The sequence below is a fragment of the Schistocerca piceifrons genome, chromosome 8, assembly GCF_021461385.2.
Source record: "Schistocerca piceifrons isolate TAMUIC-IGC-003096 chromosome 8, iqSchPice1.1, whole genome shotgun sequence".
Lineage (NCBI taxonomy): Eukaryota > Metazoa > Arthropoda > Insecta > Orthoptera > Acrididae > Schistocerca > Schistocerca piceifrons.
This window is the reverse complement of record NC_060145.1, coordinates 172,273,538-172,295,209: the sequence shown is the minus strand read 5'-3', so window position 1 is coordinate 172,295,209 and position 21,672 is coordinate 172,273,538. Positions and strand designations below refer to the sequence as shown.

The 21,672-nt window shown below is 44.1% G+C and overlaps 1 protein-coding gene and 1 non-coding gene across 4 annotated transcripts in view; both read right to left on the bottom strand.

The window, feature by feature from the left end:
• The window catches only part of LOC124711259 (putative fatty acyl-CoA reductase CG5065), a 492,981-nt gene that overhangs the window by 58,010 nt on the left and 413,299 nt on the right, over positions 1 to 21,672 (bottom strand). For all 3 annotated transcript variants that reach the window (XM_047241233.1, XM_047241234.1, XM_047241235.1), the window contains one exon: positions 17,420 to 17,557. The gene's annotated coding sequence lies outside the window, so the exon portion shown is untranslated. The remainder of the gene's footprint in view (positions 1 to 17,419; positions 17,558 to 21,672) is intronic.
• On the bottom strand, positions 14,556 to 14,630 carry Trnas-cga. Its single transcript has one exon. It is a non-coding gene; the product is annotated as a tRNA-Ser (tRNA).

Genomic DNA, 21,672 nt, shown 5'->3' with positions numbered 1-21,672 from the left:
GAAGACCCAACCATCATCGGGCAAAGTGATGCTGGGTGGTTTTTGGGACTGTAATGGTACGGTGCTCTTAAAAAGGCCAAACTGTCACAGCAGTACACTAGTAAAATCCCCTGACGAGGGTGTAGGAGGTGCTCAAGGCGAACGGTCTTGGAACAAAATCACCCCCTTTGACAGCTTCCGACGTCAACGTCCCAACTCATCTTGCGCGCGCACACGCACACGCACACGCACACGCACACGCACACGCACACATTCTGCGATTTTGAACTATCGAATTTTGTCTCATCCCCAGATTCGCCGGACAGTTGAATGTATTCTTTTTGGTGTTAGGTGTTACTGGATGTTTACGTAATTCATTTAAACTGAACACAGTACACATTAACAAAGCGAAGCACCAGTCAGTAGCTTATTTTATAGGCTACACTGGCGATAGGCTATGTTAATTACTACCTGTAGTTAAACGTATCTGCTGATATAAGCGAAAACGAAGGAAATAAAATTAGCTGGAACGCTGTTGTGTGCTCATTTATACTAAATATCTTATTTATCTACTTTTGCAGTGTAAAAATTGAGGTCTGTTTATAATGGATATTGTCATTTGGCACGCAGTTAACAGAAGCACAGCAAGTGCTGACAAGAGCTCTGGGAACGTTGCCTGAATGCTACACCAAGAACCTCCTGAAGCCAAACCCACGCAAAACTGAAGTCTGTGCTTTCCATCTGCTAAATGACGGGCAGGAAGAAGACAACGTAAATTGGAAAGACATCGAGCCAGAGCACTGTTTCCCACACCCAAATACATCGACGTTGCCATAGACCGATAACTCACTCACCGGCGGAGCTGACATAATACCAAACATAAGGTGTCAGCCCGAAACATCATTATGTGGAAACTTGTTGGTAGTGACTGGCGTGCCCAATCCCAGATGGTCCGTATTTGTGATATGGCATTCTGTTTTCTCAGCTGGTAAAAGTGCCTGCCCATTGTGGTACAAATCCACTCACATTGAAGTAGACATGGTCTTTAATGAAAAGGCAAATCTAGTAACTGGGTGCCTGAAGGCAAGTACTGTTGCATGGCAGGCATTGATCCTCCTAACATACACCGGGAAGTAGCCCCAAGTGCTGAAAGGGGGAAGTCAAAGACAACGAGTTACACCAAGACCTACACTATGTGATCAAACGTATCCGGATACCCCCCAAAACATACTTTTTTATATTAGGTGCATTGTGCTGCCAGGTACTCCATATCAGCGACCTCAGTAGACATTAGACATCGTGAGATAGCAGAATGGGGCGCTCCGCGAAACTCACGGACTTCGAACGTGGTCAGGTGATTGGGTCACTTGTGTCATACGTCTGTGCGCGAGATTTCCACACTCCTAAACATCCCTAGGTCCACTATTTCCGATGTGATAGTGAAGTGGAAACGTGAAGGAACACGTACAGCACAAAAGCGTACAGGCCGAAGTCGTCTGACAGAGACCGCCGACAGTTGAAGAGGGTCGTAATGTGTAATAGGCAGACATCTATCCAGACCATCACACAGGAATTACAAACCGCATTAGGATCCTCTGCAAGCATTATGACAGTTAGGCGGGAGGTGAGGAATCTTGGATTTCATCGTCGAGCGGCTGCTCATAAGCCACACATCACGCCAGTAAATGCTAAACGACGCATCGCTTGGTGTAAGGAGCGTAAACATTGGACGATTGAACAGTGGAAAATTGTTGTATGGAGTGAAGAATCACGGTACATAATGTGGCGATCCGATGTGGGAGAGTAGGTTGGCGAAAGCCCGGTGGACGTCATTTGCCTCTCCTCAGTGCAGCAATGCGTGCAGAATGGGCTACCATTCGCCAAGAAACCTTCCAGCACCTGATAGAACGTATGCCTGCGAGAGTGGAAGCTGTCATCAAGGCTAAGGGTGGGCCAACACCATACTGAATTCCAGCATTACCGATGGAGGGCGCCACGAACCTTTAAGCCATTTTCAGCCAGGTGTCCAGATACTTTTAATCACATTGTGTATGTTGAAGCCTAGGAAGAGCTTTCTACTTTCAGCATCAGCACTAAATACATCAGGCAGCCAAAATAGATCACGTTCAAGCAGAGGTTCAGCCAGCAGAACTCTTACTGCTGGACATATCCCGGGCTGAACAACATGAAGATCACTGAACGAAAGGGCGTTGCAAAATCTAATTAAATGGTAATACAATGGCCAACACCGTGTGAATATGGGGAAGTACAGACAACGAAGCATCTGTGCCTGTGATTATGTTGCAACGGGGAGTAGTTTTCAAAGGCGCAAGAAAATGTTACACCAGCTACTCGTTTCTGCGCGAAGATTGTTTGATATCAATTATGTACGTGTTTTTATGCATAAATTCGTTGTATTTCTGTACTTGACCTCGTACATTTATAGAATCCTATGTGTATGCTTCTGACTCGAGTGAGTAACTAAATAGACTCTTAACATCTTGGGTTTACAAAATCCAACAATTTTTCGTAGCAGTGGCTAACGACAGTTTTCTTTAGTACCTGCACAAACCTTCATTTCCTGTTTAATATCTTCCAGAAGCTTGTAAGTCTTCATACCAAAATGTGTAACCCCATTCAATCTCAGACAAGAAGGCAAAGTCTTCATCGGAATTAATATTGTGTCTTGGGGCTATGAAAACCTGAGTCTAGCTGAAATTTAGTTTTATCATCACCCATAAATATCATTACAGGCCGGATGTCTCTGAGAAGATGGTCGCCCACCAGTAGACTAGCGATAAGTTAATTACACGCCCAGCATGACTGGCAAGGATCCGCATTGAGTGAATCTATTTATTTTTAAACTACGTATTTGTACCTGCGTAAGGATGCGTTTGCGACGGCTGACGTGAAGGAGCATTCCTGAACAGTCATGGCTTTGGCTTAGAAAAAAAAAAAGGAAAAACTCAGCAAAAAGGATTTAACTTATTAGAAGAAATACATTCCCTATATCGACTGTTTATCAATTCCATTTTATTTTTATTCGGTTTACTACGACGTCTTTGGCTGTGGAGCCGTCTCAGGTAAAATGTTTAAGACGCAGCTACCTACGTTTTGGATTATACTGATTTTCAAGGTTGGGCTTGAAAGCTGTAGCCATGATTTTCGTTCATTACAAACAGTACTACACAGCCAAACCACTCACTCTTGTGAGGGAAATAAAAATAAAATGGATATGATAAACATCCGATACCGGTAACATATTTCTTTCAAGAAGTTTATTGGGCCGTGAACCTCGTTGCAACTAGATTATTTCAAGGACGTAACGTGGATGTATGATTTTGGTGACTCGGCTTTAGGCTTGACAAAAACGCATGATCCGTGCACGCATATCGAATATGAACTAACGTTGATTGATGACTAATTCGGAACGTCGGTTGACTGTTGTTGTCAAACAAAATGTCATAGAAGAAAGATTTCTGACACATATTAGATACCTGTTTAACAGTTCGGGACTATGCTATAGTATATGCTAACGAGATTTGACAAATCTGAACGTCAGAAGGATTGCGTCTAAGTTCATATCATATCACCATTTGCTGTTCAGGAAAATGAAGCACCGCCGCTTGTAAGCCTGCACGGATTCATAAAAACATCTTTAGGAGAATACACCCATTTTTCGAAGCTTGTCACTGATGATTAAAGTCGCATTATCGTTATACTCCCAAACTAGGCAGTTCTCGCCTTCTATACGGCAGAAAAAAATCTTTACAAATGAAGATCATTAGGTCATTGCTGATTGGCTTCTTAGCTACTGCCATAATTTTTCACAAGGATTTCGTTTCTATTGGTTACTCAATAAATACAGTTAATTAGCGAAGGAATTTCAGGGAGGACTTTAATTGTGACTGGAGAAAGGAGTACGGCATGACTGACTGGAATGCTTCACCGAGTCAAGAAATAATGTCATGTGTACCACTTCCCTCCTTTTCTTGCAATGTTTCTTGCTAAAAGTACGACTTCATAATTTGATAAAGGATATCTTGCTGTACACTATGAGCGGCGCTTCTGAAGTATTTATTTGCTGGATTAGTATTCAGACATACTGTCCATCATCAGTGGTTTCTGTACAGAGAACAAACAGACAAATTCGTGCATATAGCTGTATGTAGCACAAGAACATTTTGTATACACTACAGTAGAAGCAGAGTATTACATACATGCTATGCACAGCTACACCAAACTTCGTGTCTGTCTGGTGAAAAATTGTAATGATCGTTAAAAATGTGGATCTAGAAGATATGGAGCCACGTAAATACTTGAAATCTGATACCCCTGCAAGTAATCATGACTGAGGCCCACCCGGTTAGCCGTGTGGTCTAATGCACTGCTTTCCGGGCGGGAAGGGGTGCCGGTCCTCGGCACGATTCTTCCCGGCGGATTAATGTGGAGGTCCGGTGTGCCGGCCAGTCTGTGGATGGTTTTTAAGGCGGTTTTCCATCTGCCTCGGCGAATGCGGACTGATTCCCCTTATTCCGCCTCAGTTACACTATGTCGGCAATTGCTGCCCAAACACTGTCCCCACGCACGCGTACGCCATAATTACTCTACCACGCAAACATTGGGGTTAAACTCGTCTGGTGAGAGACGTTCCCGGCGGGGTCCACTGGGGGCCGAACCGCACAATAACCCTGAGTTCGGTGTTGGGCGGCGGTGGGGTGAGTGGACTGCTGTAGCCTGATGCGGGGGTTGTGTACCACTGCAGGCTACGGCGGGAACGAAGCCTCTGCGTCGTTTCTAGGTCTCCACTTCCATACAATACAACCATGCCTGCAAGTCCACGATAATGTCCATTATGAACCTTACCTTTCCAGTATACAGGTCGTCGTATCTACATGTCGTGATTGATCCACTAACTGTAGTGTTTCAGTTATATATTAAATATTCGCGGGTTTCTACTTTTCGCCGGCCGGTGTGGCCGAGCGGTTATAGGCGCTTCAGTCTGGAACCGCGCGACCGCTACGGTCGCAGGTTCGAATCCTGCCTCGGGCATGGATGTGTGTGATGTCATTAGGTTAGTTAGGTTTAGGTAGTTCTAAGTTCTAGGGGACTGATGATCTCAGATGTTAAGTCCCATAGTGCTCAGAGTCATTTTTTTCTACGTTTTCAAGAGTAATGTCATTTTTAACAACCATAAAGATTTTATACTTGATAGACAAGTAGTCTAGTGTAGACGTCCACAGTGTGCATGTAACATTATGTTCTACTTTAGTGCAGGCGTATACAGAATGTTCCTGTGTTATTGACTTCGATATGCAGACGTTTGTCTGTCCTCTGTATCAAATGCCACTGATGATGTGCTGTATGTCCGAACACAATTGAAGTGCAGTTTATGATGTGCAATAGTGTCCATCAAATACATACAAGTTGCGGAACACCAAACATACAAGATTTTCACAAGACGTCCGTAGTTTCTAGTCCATCATTCACGAGAACGCAAATTTTAGGAGCTAAGATTTGAGAGTGTTCAGGAGATTGAAGCAAGATGCTTAACACGCTGTGTGTGTGTGTGTGTGTGTGTGTGTGTGTGTGTGTGTGTGTGTGTGTGGGCGCGCGCGCGCGCGCGCGAGAGAGAGAGAGAGAGAGAGAGAGATATGGATGGATGGGTGAGGATGATATTAATTTAAAAATGAGTTGCCGAAAGGTCAAGCGAAAGGTTGTCCGACCTGAAGCTGATCCTTGTACGCCCCCTGAATGATGCGACGTTTGGCGTGAATGTAGACACGGTATTTGAGCAGCCCTTCACAGAGAGGTGTGCTATGAACGCTGCAGCACGTCGCACGCTTATTTACGAGGGTTGTCCCGAAAGTAAGTTCCGATCGGTCGCGAAATGCAAATCACCGGGAAAATCCGATAAAGTTTTGCACAAATGTGTTGGGCAGTGTCTCTAGTATGCCCGTTGATCGTGTCGCGTCGCTCTTATCAGTTTTGAGTGAACAGTGAGTACGTAAAACTGCATAGGGAACAGCGTCTCCCGCCAAGTATGAGGGCCAGGTTCGAGATTTCGCCTGTGTCATGCAGCCCACATAACACAACTGTCGAGCAGTTCCTTCTTCATGCCAATTCTCGGACGCACACTGCAGGGACAATGAAGACGCTGCTGCAGCGTTTCCGATGAGAAGTGTTTGATCACCGACAATACAGTCCGTAATTGGCTCCCCCCGTGTCTCATTCCTGCCCACAGGAATCGCTGTCTATGAAAACAAAATTTTTCCACAGACAACGAGCTGCAGACCAGTGCAGATAACTGGCCGAAAGCATAGGCGGCTGCTTTCTATGACGAGGATATTGGGAAGTTGATACAACACTACGACAACACTCGAAGTTGGTTCAAATGGCTCTGAGCACTATGGGACTCAATTGCTGAGGTCATTAGTCCCCTAGAACTTAGAACTAGTTAAACCTAACTAACCTAAGGACATCACAAACATCCATGCCCGAGGCAGGATTCGAACCTGCGACCGTAGCGGTCTTGCGGTTCCAGACTGCAGCGCCTTTAACCGCACGGCCACTTCGGCCGGCCTCGAAGTTGGAGCGGCGACTATGTAGAGAAGTAGGTGGAAGGTGTACCTAACTGTTGCAGATAAAACGTTTCTGGTTTTCAGTGTGGTTTACATTTCGCGACCGATAGGAACTTACTTTCTGGACAACCCTCGTATTTTGTGTTTTGAACGTGGGATGATAACCAGTGGAAACTAATCAAAGTGTATCTGGGATGAAATAAGAATTGAGGTTTCGGAGGTCAATAGTGTCTAGGGTAGATCTTCAATACAGGAGAGACAAGGTTTCAACACGCGTAGGCCGCGAACAGGACGACCACAAGTGTTTGACGAACAGACTTCCACAGAGCCTAAGCGGGCGATCGACGGTTTACTGGGAATCAGATAGCTGGCGAATTGAAAGTGGGTCGTTGTCATGAACTCTTTTCTAGCAGGACTGTGCCTAAACAAATGCACCGGACAGGCTTCAGCATTCGACGAGCAACTCTTGTGTATGTGCACGTTACGTGAACATTCTTGTGCACCATCGGCATTCCTTTCTGGCATTAGAGCACCTCAATGAAAATGTAATGTTTCAAAAGGAAGCGTGATGTGTCATCGCTCTTTGGTTGCATAAACTGCAACCAATAAGATTTCTTTACGAAGGCATCTTCTTATGCGTACTCCACATGTCCTTGTTGGTCTTTTCTTCGTTGTGATTGGAAAAAATTCTGGTAAATGCCCGGCTATTTGCTAATCGCTTTTGGTGTTCGAGGTAGGTGTCCAAACGATGACCCTTATTGTAAAGAGAATACGGCCATTGCTCTGCTGGACTAATCACCCTGTCCTACTGGTAGCTGTGCAACTGGGAATCGCTCCTATCTCTTCATATTCTTGTTTTAATCCATGACAACATGATTTTTCGAAGTGCTATTCCTTCTTAAAACGTATCGTCGCAGAAAGCGCTGGCCATTGCGTCTTTTCTGGGCAGTCTGTTTCACCATCTGCTGATTTCTGTATGCCTTTAAGCGTTAGCCTTGTTTCAGTTTTTCATTTTTCTTGTATTCTGGGAACACCTCTGTTTCGGCGCCTTGTGCCGACAAGGTCTGTGTTCTCATTCGTTAGTTTGTCAAGTAAATTTGGAATACTGTACCAGTTGTCGATGTAAATACAATAATCATTTCGAGGCAAATCATGAGCAAGCTCCAAAACAAATCGAGTTTTTTTTTGTTTTGTTTTTGAGGAAATGCAGTTCCAACAGGCTGTATTTTTAATTTATACTTTATTAAACACTATTAATTTCGAGCGTGGCTCATTCTCAGGGGCATCTAAAAACATTACACGCCGTAACTGAGTGAAAGTTAAAATACAAAAGCCTCGACAAATGCATTTACGAGACCATAAATAGTTGTTTGGTAGGTGTACTCTGTGGTTATACAGCGTGAGGTTTTGTCTTCTCCTTTTTATAGGTTATATTGTGGCTTTTGAACTGTGTTATTGCTGTAGTTCTTACAACCATTGCTACGCTGTGCATTTTATATTTCACATCGTGCAATCTGACGACTCTCCTGGTCATGACTTAGACGCACAGTCTAATACTTTCTGTCTGATGAGTATGATACATCGACGTCTGTGGTCGGTAATAACTGTTTTTGAGAAAAAACTGAATGCCATGCAGTAGTATAGGCTTTTATGTTTTGACTTCATTCAATTAGGCTTTGTTACGTTTTTAAATACAGCTGAGAATGCATCGTGCTGGAAGCTAGTAGTGCGCCATAAAGCACAGTTTTAAAATAAAGCCTGGTACAACCATTACTTTCTTAAGATTTATAGAGGCTGCAGTGCCCAGCCAGGAGAATTTGAAGTTAGTTCCTCTTCGGGATAATAACTGCCGTAATTTGTGTCCTTTCCAGCACAGCCAACGAAACACTTGAAACTGGCTGAGAATACATTAACTTGAATGATGGGAGATGCTATCTAGTGGTGGTAGGATTAACCAGGACCGAAACTTCTCACGCTGCGGACGTATACGGACGTACATACACGTCGAACCCACTGAGAACGCACAGGCCATTGACGGATATATCCGTCATGCCCACATGAAGGAATAAGTAGTACATTTTCCTTATCAAAAATTAATCAATTATTTGTGACCCAAATTTCCTCGAAGTTTGTTAGTGATGTTTTGGAGTACATCAGATTTTGATTCACTTTCATTTCATTTTATGGCAGTTTAATTCAGGATTTAAACTTAATCATGAGACTTTTCGCGAAGACGCAAGAACTAAGGAAAACATTCTTTTCAGGGGAAAACAAGAGTTTAGCGTTGCCAGGGATACGGTGCCCTGCCGCTCTATTGCACCCGTCGCGGTCAATAAGAACGCAGGCAGCCAGCATGTGGCCAATATAGGGATCCAGGTTGCTGTGCTTCCTCACCGTGACGTCGGCAGCAAACGTGTCCTAGACGCGACACCGAGGACGATAAAAAGTGCGGTAACTTCGGCGAGTTTCGCTTTGGCGTTCAAATACAGACAAATACACATTGCTCCCAGAGCTTAACACTATACGAAGTGATTTCATTTAGGGGGTTGGCGGTATTGTTTTCGCAATATTAGAAACTGAAGTTCCTCTTATTTTGATCCGTCATCAAACGTGCAAAACTTTACCTAGCTCTGATGGAACACAGATTTTGGTTAGATGGAACACAACCAAAGAGACTTCCTTTTTCATGAATTACAGAACCTCTTATTGCAACGATAAGGGGGCATATATAATGTTTTCAGTTTGTTCGTCAGGAGCGTAAGCAAACTTAGCGGCGTGCTGCTCGTCATCAAGCCAGATAATAGGCTATGGCCTTTACAAAAAAATTGGCTCTGAGCACTATGGGACTAAACTTCTGAGGTCATCAGTCCTCTAGAACTTAGAACTACTTAAACTTAACTAACCTAAGGACATCACACACATCCTCGCCCGAGGCAGGATTCGAACTTGCGACCGTATGGCCTTTACACCTCCCACAGAAGCTGGCATGGTCTTTAAGGTGGTTATTCTCATTGTAATCCGATTTTTAACTAAATGTTCCGTAGATCTTAATGTAGATTCACCATTCTTGATCCTCCCTTCCTGCGGCGACCTTCCGCATACAACACTCTCTCCGCCAAAGTTTTCCTTGCCCTAGTTTTCGAGGCTCAAATACGTTCCTGTTGTGAACAAAACTCCATTTTCTCAGTTATTTCTGACACCCGGATAGATTCTCGTCTTTAGCTGGACGATTTTTCAGAGCAATAGGTCTACTCTGTTTTCTTCGGTGGAATCTGGAGCAGCAATAATTATGCTTTGCTATTGAATTAGTCGTTAACACTGTTTTGAAATGTCTTATACCATTCTGAAATGCTTTAATTTGTTATGAAGTGTAAACTAAGCGAAAAGTCGTATAAGATTCGTAAGAAATGTTGTGAAATCTCTGAAAAATCCCTTTTCATTGTTTTCGGAATATTCGCTGAAACTTTTAGAAAGCGCATTTTTTATGCGCTCTGTTTTTTAGTTGTTTCCGGCGCCAAGAGTACCTTTAGAAGTTTTATACAGTTACAAAGAATAAACGAGCTCGTCATTGTGTTTTGCGAGGGAATTTGGAAAGAGGGGTAGTTTCTACCTTTTGATCAGATGTAGACAGTAGTAATTTTTCTCTTATTTTGATCAACAAGTGTGCATATTTCATCAAAATCGGAATAAAAACGTGGATATCCTATAAAACAATAAACCCGCAGATGCTCTTTATATACGCAACAAATGGGCTACCTAAGTACCAGACAGTTCAACTGAAAACTGACGAACTAAATCTTTCATATAATCGAAACAGTACTATTATTAACACAGCAACTAGACTTCCTGACAGTTATACAGGATATTTATCGTAACGAAAACGTGCACAGTTGCGAGAAAGACAAGCCTAAGGACACCTCGCCAAGCTGATCAGCTTTTTCATCCTCTTCGCTAAGGCGTCGTTTTAAGGCTGTGCACATTTGGTCGGCACATCGTATCCAAGTTGTTAATGCCAGCATGTAAACCGAATTCGCCAGTTCCTCTTTAAACACCTACTTAATTTTTCTCTCGACGCTACGAAGGTACTGCTACCGAAAGGGTTGAAAACGAAGATTTTTGTGGCTGGGGACTGGTCATCCTGGAGATGGGATTGGTGCGGCGTGTGACATTACACACTGCGGGCAGTCAGCTACAGAAGCAGGTACTACTTTACTAATGTAGGAGACTACGGTACAGGGATGTCGAGTGTGACACATGGAACTTTTCTGAGTCGGTCTTACAGGCGTGGACGGATAACCTAAGAAAGCGGGACATGAGTTCGAGTCCCGGTCCGGCAGAAATTTTCATGTCACTGACAGACAGAACATCTACACCTAATACGGCTAGCTGATGCAAGCCATTCGCATTCAGCGAATTTATTTCCATCTAATTTCTAATATACACACATGGTGTGTCCCATTTATATGAGGGTAATCCCAAAAGTAAGGTCTCCTAATTTTTATAAGCACATAGACGAGGTGAAAGAAGAGGTTCATAACTTTCTAAACAGCATGGCGGCGAGCTGGTATGACATGGGCAGGCAAAAACTGACACAGCGTCTACAAAAATGCATGACAGAAATGGTGATTATGTCGAAAAATAGCTAAGTGTTCAAGCTGTAAACTGATGTAAACCATTGTAGAAATAAACAGGAGACCTTACTTTTGTGATTACCCTCCTAATATAGGAAACGTATAACGCAAATGCTGACTAATGCAATTTATTTAGCGACCGGTTTCAGTCAGGACCATGTTCACGGAAGTCAAATATGCAATTATAAACCCACCTTGCATATCTTACATTATACATACATCATTCGAATCATACATTATTGGTAATTCTTTACATATTTACTTCAGACTTTCGCACGATACTGTAATAAAATATGGACCAGCCACAGACTACATACTTTTCAAATATATGGAGTATGTAATATAAGATACAATAGGCAAACGTTGTTAGCAAACAAATTTTTGCACAATACTCTAACAAACATTCAGACGGACATAGGCTATATGTTTCTTTAAACAACAATGTAAGATTTTCTGTTAAAACTTACAGTGAGAATACACAACAATGTGCTCTTTCGTTTTATTCCCTACAGTCGGTTTTAACAGAAAAGAGGAAAGTTGCGTATATGGCTTACCAGCTTATGATTAGAATACTACTATGGAAATTAATCATCCGAAACTTTGTAATCCTACATGTTTGCAGATTAAAAGCATGCGGAATACTGTCGTTGAAGCTACTATCCTCAAATCCAGCAGCTAGTGAGGTTTCTCTCATATACCATACACCAATGACCCCAACAGATTTAACTGTTCATTTTGGTGGACTTAATTTCCAATCAAGGTTTCCTCTGCTACACCACTGAACAAGGCTCAATGACAGAAATAAGGGGAGGAAGGAGGAGAACGACACGGGGGGTGAGGGGGTGGGCAAGAACGACAGAGAGAGGGGGGGGGGGGGAGATGGAGAAAGGGAGAGGGAGGAGGAGATGGACAGAGAGGGAGAGGACACAGATTAAGATGTACATTCAGTTCCCATACATATTTAGCAATTGCAAAGCACCGCCGAGTTCGTAAGGACAATGTATAGCTGAAATCAAATTTTGATGGATCGTGTTAGTTGACGCCGTTGTTCCAGGAAGACAATGTTCATTTAACACCTTGCTATGCTCTGAACAGACCACTTCATGAAATTCCATACATTTGTTATAAGCTCAGTGTTTTCATGCTCCGGACTTTGTTCATACTCCGCCCATATCCAACAATTTGAACCACCCTATAATTGCCCTCACTACAGGTGCCAGGTGCATACAAGCTGTTTCCATGTTACATCTTTAGAGACGTTCCTTTACTGTTTTCCAATGTATATAATTAATCCATATAGTAGTCCAATGAAATACCACTAACACTGTACGAAAAACCACAAAATACCGTGGTGTGTGACCCGACAATTGTTATCAAGCTCCCGTATCTGTTTCCTCCTCAAAGATGTACGAAGGGTTCACTGAGCGCGGCACGCAGCTGCTGCCAATTTGCCGCTTGCGGCGCGTTTGGCCAGGTGCCCGACGCATTCCGTTTGCTTCAACGGGGCCGCCGTGACACTTTACGTCTAAGGACGCGATGACCAGCCGGTTAGCAACCAAGGTCGTTCTCCTTAGACTGTCCAGAAGTTCGAGGTTCTTGCCAGATGCAAACTGCCTTCAATAAATCTGGGGATGACACGGGCGAACAGAATGACGCGTATGTAAATGAGTTTCCTGTTCATTATATTCCCATGAACCTTAATCAGGCATTACAGGAGTGAACTGTTTGGAAACAATGGCCGATCGTATCTCTGAAGCCTGTGCCATTTTAGCGTTGGAGTTTGCACGCATGTGCTGATGTACTTCAACTGTTTTAATACCACGTGTGTACTTTCTCTTGAGCATTCGACGCCTTGGCTCTCAATCGCCGCTGGGATTCAGTCCCCAGTTTGTCAACCTTGTCGATCAAACGATACAGTTTTGCAGTCATCGTGGGGAATAGCGATTAGTGCTAGGGGTGTCTTTGTGGCGGTGAGTGATAAGCCATCTTGTCGGCGCCATCAGAGTTCCCTCATAAAAATAAGGTTGATATTTGCCGTGAGGCAAGGGAAACGCTGGTACACGTGTAATTATGCAAGCTGATTTCATATTTTTAGATTTCGAGAAGGCTTCTGACATCGTTCCTCACCATCGACTTCTAATTGTGTGTCTACACAGCCTGTCAGATAGGTCACAGTTCGCAGTAATCGACGGAAAGACACCGAGTAAACTAAAAATGATATCTGGCCTTTCCCAAGGAAATGATTAAGGTTCAAATGGCTCTGAGCACTTAACATCTGAGGTCATCAGTCCCCTAGAACTTAAAACTATTTAAACCTAACTAACCTAAGAACATCACACACATCCATGCCCGGGGCAGGATTCGAACCTGCGACCGTAGCAGTCGCGCGGTTCCAGACCGAAGCGCCTAGCACCGCTCGGCCACACCGGCCGGCGAAATGATTAAGGCCCTCTGTTGTACCTAATGTATATAAACGGTTCAGGCGGCCATCTGAGCACCCCTCTTTGATTATTTGCAGACAATTCTGCCCTTTAACGTTTAGTAAATTCATCAGAAGATCAAAACTACACTCAGAATGATGTAGACAAGATATCTGTATGATGCGAAAAGTGGTTACACGATAAATCACACAAATCTAAAAGATATCAATTCAACTAAATACCTAGGAATTACAATTACGCAAAACTTTAAATGGAGAGATCACATAGATAATGTTGTGGAGGAGGCAAACCAAAGATTGTTTTACTGACAGAACACTCCGAAGATGTAACAGGTCTACTACAGAGACTACTTGCACTACGCTTGTCCCTCCCCTTCTGGTGCATTGCTGCGTGATATATGATTCGTACCAGACAGGACGGAGAACATCGAAAAAGCTCAAAGAAGGGCACCTCATTTTGTGTTATCGCGAAATAGGAGAGAGGGTGCCGTGAATATGATACATTATTTGGGGTGGCAAGCGTTGAAACAAAGGCGTTCTTCGTTGTGACGAGATATTATCACGAAATTTCAATCTCCAACGTCCTCCTCGAATGCGAAAAATTTTTTTTACACCCACTGACATAGGGAGAAATGATCACCGTGATAAAATAAGAGAAATCAGAGCTCGTACGGAAAGATTCAAGTGTTAAATTTTTCCCATGTGGCGTTCGAGAATGGGACGGTAGAAAAATAGTGTAAAGGTGCTTCGATGAACACTCTTCCAGGCAAGTAAATGTAAACTGCCGAGCAGTCATGTAAGTGCAAGTGTAAATCACAATAGTTGGGCCGCTGCATGAGGGTAATTGTTCTAGCTCCAGAATGAGATTTTCACTCTGCAGCGGAGTGTGTGCTGATATGAAACTTCCTGGCAGATTAAAACTGTTTGCCGGACCGAGACTCGAACTCGGGACCTTTGCCTTTCGCGGGCAAGTGCTCTACCAATTGAGCTACCCAAGCACGACTCACACCCCGTCCTCACAGCTTGCTCGCGAAAGGCAAAGGTCCCGAGTTCGAGTCTCGGTCCGGCACACAGTTTTAATCTGCCAGGAAGTTTCTATTGTTCCAGCAATTCTCTCGACATCGGCGCTACAGAAAAATATCGCCCACAGTGGACTTCTTCAATAGCACCAATTTGTAGTTTGGACTACATGTAGGCAACACAATCTACTGTTACACTTGAGGTTGGATAGCTGGTGTGACCGCTCCTACCGCATGTGCAGCGCGTCCCACTTAAACCTCATCCACTGGAGAAACCAGACCTGCGTGGAACGGGAAAAGGAAGGAAGATCTGTGGCGACGAGTTTATCACAAAACTGATCACAAACTCAGACTGTAAAATGGCACTGAAATAATTCAGCCGTGACCTTTTAAAAGGAATCATCCTATCATTGGCCTTAAGTGAGTTAGAGAAATCACGGTAGCCATAAAACTGGACAGCCTACGGGAATTTAAATTCTGCTGCCACCAACAGGAATCCAGTGCGTTTAACACTGTGTCACTTCGCTCCGTTCCGTAAAACGAAATACAAACTGCGATCAAGTCAGACGTTTGTGGTGACGATGGAACAAGTGCCACTCGCAACTCAGCTATAAGGAAGCCAGAGGAGCTTCTATCGGAGCACGAAAGACTGACTGAAAAGTGGGATACCAGCTGCCTTATTCTGTCTTCCTCAGCTTCTTCAAAAACTTTCGCAGAAATATTGGCACGGGAGCATATTTGCGCTCTTTTTAACATGCACCTCATCTCTGACCCCCACTAGCTGCCCCATCTGTAACTCATTCACACATGTTAGTCCATCGCTCTCAGTCGCTCACACCCATCCACTCCTACTTGCCCATTCTCTCTCGCTTATTCGGCTCAACTCATTGTCATTATATCTTTGTCGCTCTTCAACTATCACTGTCTCCTGTCTCAAAGCCACAGCCGCGTTCGTTCTGTCCTACTATTACTGTATCTTCTCACTGTCACTGTCTCCCTCTTGCTCTCTCTTACTGCTACTATCTCATTCATTCCCTCACTCTGCTGCTGTTTTTTCTCACTGTCATTATCTCTCTCTTCCTCGCTGTCATCGTCATAGACTCTCTCTCTCTCTCTCTCTCTCTCTCTCTCTCTCTCTCTCTCTCACTCTCTCATTTTCACTGGCTCCCACCCACCTTCATATTCACTTTCTCCTGCTCTTTATCCCTCTCCCATTGGTACTGTCTCCTTCACTCTTTTCCTAGCACTTTTCTGTCACTATCAGCTATGTTACACTGCCACTGTGTCCCACTCTTCCTCACACTCCAATTGTCTCCTTTGTTATTTCTGTAACACAACCGCCATCTACTGCCTTCCAGTATTTATTACTTCCCCGCCTCCTCCTCTCCCAGCACAAAAACGCGTGACTATGTTCAAATGCCAAAAATTTTGTGAAAATTTTACAGGTGCTGAGGAAGGCACAATGAGGCAGCTGGTATCCGATATTTTTAGTCAGTGCCTTTCAATTTTAGGTGTATACGTAGGGTAAGTATGAACCTGTGTATGTGGGAAAGGGATAAAGATACCCAGAAAATTTTCAAGGCTGTTAGAGATCGGCATCTTAGGAATATATAGTACAAATTTCAGTCAGTTTCTGTGCATGGTCGTCTTGGAATCCGCACCTGGGATTTGGTCTGCCACTGACGGCAAAAATTGCGAGAAACGCTTTTTTTGTTTTCTTAGGAACCGCCCACAAACTAATTCCGCCTTCGTAAGTCCCATCAAGCCCACTGTAGACTACATCAAACGCAAAAAGAACCAACCGATTTGTTCCATTTACCTAAGCAGAAGGAAGTGTGTAATATTAATATTGTTCAAATGGCCCTGCGCACTATGGGACTTAACATCTGAGGTCCCCTAGAACTTAGAACTACTAAAAGCTAACTAACCTAAGGACATCACACACATCCATGCCCGAGGCAGGATTCGAACCTTCGACCGTAGCGGTCGCGCGGTTCCAGACTGAAGCGCCTAGAACCGCTCGGCCACACCGGCCGGTGTTGTCGAAACTGTGAAGATGTTAAGCTCTTATATACTGAAGGCGGTAATTCTGTCCACTTTTTTTGATGTATAATGAACAGTTGCTGCCAGGTTCAAGTGGCCTCCCGGCCAATGACGCCAAACGCTCATTTCCATTTTTTTCTAGGCTGACATGTCACAAAAATGACGCTTATATCGTCACGTAAAAAGAATTGGTAATTTTGAACAGGCCAGTCCAGTAAATCCGTCAGATTTTCCCTAATCAAGATCCACTGAACCCTGCTTTAAATAGGCGATCAAATATCAAACCGTTACCATTGATACAGAAGTAGGTCATTGAAACAATAGGTTTGTATAGTCATTTATAGAATGCCTTACCATTTAGTGGTAATAATTCCTTAGCTCTAAACGGGAGTTAGCGGTTTTAAATGCTTCCCACATGTCAGCTTCAAATGGTGTCGTAAATGGTCGACAGAGGATCCCTGGTACTCTTACGAAATATTTCTGGCAGAGTTACCGAACTTGTGGAACCCTAAAGCCATCTCCCTCAGTTCTCTCCGTTGACAGATTCTGGCAGAAAACACGCAGTGAAGTTGTCGCGTTGTGCCTGTACTCACAGACTCTCCCACGCACAGTCTGCACCGCTCGCGTTTTCGTCGTGACGCCAGTGCCTGGACGTTTTGAGCTACAGCGCACCTAATTACGGGCCCTTCTTCCTGCCTGTCACGTTGGCGAGTAGCGCGCGCATACCTGTTGCGTTGCTCGGGGTGAAGTCGCGTCGTCGCAGTTGTGGCATTAGCTGCGCGTTCGTCGCAGCTGTTCCGGGCTCGCTGCCTCCTGCTATATATCACTTCCGAGCGGCTGTTTGTACTTCATGATTCCCCCAACCTGCAACAAGACAATATGCGCTATGTGAAGTTACTGCTTACTCGAACTATAAAATACCACAGAGGGCACAAACTAAGCCACAGTGCGAGCATTTAGTTGGGTTGTTTTTGGGGAAGGAGACCAGACAGCGAGGTAATCGGTCTCATCGGATTAGGGAAGGACGGGGAAGGATGTCGGTCGTGCCCTTTCAAAGGAACCATCCCGGCATATGCCTGGAGCGATTTAGGGAAATCACGGAAAACCTAAATCAGGAAGGCCGGACGCGGGATTGAACCGTCGTCCTCCCGAATGTGAGTCCAGTGTCTACCCACTGCGCCACCTCGCTCGGTGCGAGCATTTAGTAAGACGCTCCATAGATAACGTGAGCCACGCTTTCGGTACATTTCAAGCCTAAGGATATGCGTAGCAGTGAGAATCGGGCGAGTTCTGTATAAAGCATATTATTTATTACAATATTTTCAACATTTCTAGCAGGACAAGTCACACTATCTTTCAGCTCGTGTTTGGGCGCTGCCATACAGCCATCCATCCATCCATCACAATAGGCCCTTTCATATTTTTAGACCTGTCTATAAATACACTGCAGCCAGGACGTCACCCTAACCTAAACTAAACTGAACTCCGTGCGAACAGGTCTAGAAAGGGCCAACGGTATTGATCGACTTCCTTGTCATCCTCAACCGATAAGCATCACTTGATGCGGATATGGAGGAGCACATGTGGGCAGAACACTGCTTTCCCGGCCAGTGTCAGGTTTCGTGATCCGAGCCGCTACTCCTCAATCAAGTAGCTCCTCAACCGGCCTCACAGGGGCTGAGTGCACCCCGCTCGCCAACAGTGGCCGGCAGACCAGGACGGTCACCCATCCAAGTGATAGCTAGCCAAGCCCAACAGCGTTTAACTTCGGGTGATCTGACAGGAATCGGTGTCCCCCTGCGACATGGCCGTTGGCTAAGACCTCACCCTCCTCCTATCAATTCTGACATAGTTGATTATCGCTTAGTATCCAGATGAGTCACATTTTAAGAAAGACGAGAGGCATCTACTGCCCCCCCCCCACCCCCACCCCCGGCCCTCCAACCTCTCAAGGAAAATACTGTTGTTTCTGTCTACACAAACTTACAAGGTAACACGTGTCTATGCTCGCTGTGTGTGGGTTTGTCCACCATCTTAATCTTGGTGTCGTCTCGTCTAGTTCCTAGACACAATAGGATGACATTAGAACAAATAAGCCCTCGGTCACAAATATTGAGTCAAAACTGACCAGGTTTCGACGCTACTATGAGCGTCGTCTTCAGAATTAAACTAACTGTTGTAAAACATAATAGGTATATAAGACATTAATAAACTAAAGTGTGTACTGACTGGAAAGAGGTGCAGTACTTACAAGTCACATTCTAAAAAAAATCTAAGCCGGAAAGGCGACGCCATGAAAAGTTGTGAATAAGATAGGATGGCGAGCCGCTAAGGGCTGCTCGTACCTGAGTGAACACGGGTTGCAACAAAACTCGTAGTAGCGTCGAAACCTGGTCAATTTTGGCTTAATATTTGTGACCGAGGGCTTATTTGTTCTAATATAATTCTGACACGGTCACTGAACCTTAGCAGCTATGTTCAAAGTTTTACAATAGGATGATTTCCGCTTCACCGCCGATGCGTGTCTAAACTTGGAAAATTTTCACTTACATGAAACCTTGCTAAAGATGAAAATCACATTTAACGACAGTATAAGATTTCTCAACAGACGGCCTGTGTTTGAAGCTTTACATTCTAAACTGACGTCTAACACTTTTAATCCGCAAAGTCAAACAGAAATCTATTCAGAAAATATTATGTACGTGGACTGCAGAATAATTAATCACATGCTTTCCGCAAGTACAGTTACAGCGGAAGGCGAGCATTTTTTATTAATAATACTACCTAATTAACAAGCGTTCGCCATTCATCAAAATTTTGTAGAACACAAAGGAATGGGAAAAATAGTTGTTGCAATTCTAGTCATCGTAGACGGTTTAACAAGAGTCCTTAGTCAAAGTTTAGTGAAATAGAAGAAAGATATCTCGTTAGGGTTACTAAATCAGCCCAGCGACCAAAATACCATCCACTTTCGGTTATTTTTACACGATACTGACTTCCTACACCGGATCGGATAGCCAGGCTTGTCAGCACGCCGCCGACGGCATTCATGCAGGCGCGCGGCCTCTGGTCGAATTTGCCAGGTGGATTAATGGCGACAGCAGGCGAATCCGGCCGCCAGGATGTGGTTTTTAGAACGTTTCCCCACATCTGTTTAGATGAACACCGGGCTGGTACCCACGCCTCGCTTCAGATACACGATACACTAACAGTTAGAAAACTTTCACATGTATCATACTACTAGCGGACAGCTGGGGAGAGGAGAGAGAAAGGGGGTAAAAGGGTGGCGAAAGGAAGGGCGCACACTAACATTAACGATGTCAAATCTGGTAATAACCATGCCGACTCGATGTAGAAAGAACAAGAGAAGATACTGATTTCCCATTCCTCCCTGAACCTGGGAGTGCATGGAGGAAAGATGGTTTACGTTCGCCGTCCCGTCTTCGTCGATGTCATCAGGGGACTGAACAGAAAATCAGACGGGGTCGAGTAAGGGAAACCATGGTAGCACCCAACAAACGATTTGGCAAAGCCTAAATGAGGATATTACGTTATTAATGTTACATTACATCTGTCTGTTTAGAACAGAATAAAACCAATTACTTCATGTCATACATATTTTGCCTTTATTCTTTGAACGGCACCATGAGTGCACTGGAGTATGAACATACAAGGTTCAGCTGAAAAGTGCGCTGAATGGTCTCCGAAACTAAAGGAAACAAAAGTTACACATAAAATACCTTTACTGGTCTTCAATATAATCAGCATTAGCTACAACACATTTGTGACATCCGTTGTGAAGTTGTTGGAAACGGTCAGCAAACGCTTCTGTTGGAATCGCACTAAGCACCGTGGTCACGCGCAGTCGAATACCCGCAACGTCTGTGAATGCACGTGAACAATAGTGCTCACACTGTCTTATCTTCGATCCCTTTGCTCTCATTCTAATGTCACCTGCCAAGATTCCGCAAGCATTCGCTGCATTCTTTCGTTGTTGCTGAGGTTGTACGTGTTGCCTCGAACGTGGCTCATCCTCGACACCGTCCTTCCCGTATTAAGGCGTTTAAACTACCCAAACACACACATTTTGCTCACTGCTTCAACATCGTACCCTTGCACTAACATTCGATGAGTCTCCGCCATCGTTTTCCCTAAATTCAAGTGAAACAGGTTAATGCATTGCTCCATTTTGTGCTCTGTTTCGCAATGACACGAGTTCGATGGATGCTTGAGGCTATCTTTGCGAATGAGAGCAGAAGAGTTGAAGATAAGCAAAGACCGTGTAAGCATCCTTGTTCACGAACATTAGCAGACGTTGCGGATATCCAACAACGCGTGGCCGAGGTGCTTCGAACGATTCCACAAGAAGTGTTTGCTGACAGGCCACTAGAGGTACTTACTTTTCAATTCTTGTTTCCATTATTTGGGTGTGACCATTCACCGAACTTTGCAGACGCTCGTTATAGTTATGTGTATACTATTTTGTTTTACGTACTAGGAGAGTAGACTGACAAGTCCACTCAACTTTCATGCACGAATGGAACATTTTTGCTGTACCTTCATGGTTGGTAAGCTTGTTAATTCCAAGGACCATATAATGAATTTCAACAATGTTGACTGCTATCTGCACTGGTCAGTGTGTCGACTGTGTTTTAAAACGAAGAAAACCGAGTTTCGTGCAGTTATTAAACATTTTCATTTGATGGGTAGTACTGCCGCAAAAATCGAAAAAGAATTGGATGAAGTTCATGCGGACTCTGCATCACCATTGAAGACAATTTATTTTTCGATTAATGAATTTAGACGTGGTCGGACAAGAACCGAAGACGAAGGGCGCTAAAGGCGTCCAACTGAGGTCACCACTAAGGAAACCATTGACAAAATCCATGGTATGGTAAAGCAAGACCGCTGAATAAAAATGCGTGAGTTTGCTGAGGCTGTAGACAGATCAACTGAGTGAGTGCTTAATATCCCTCACG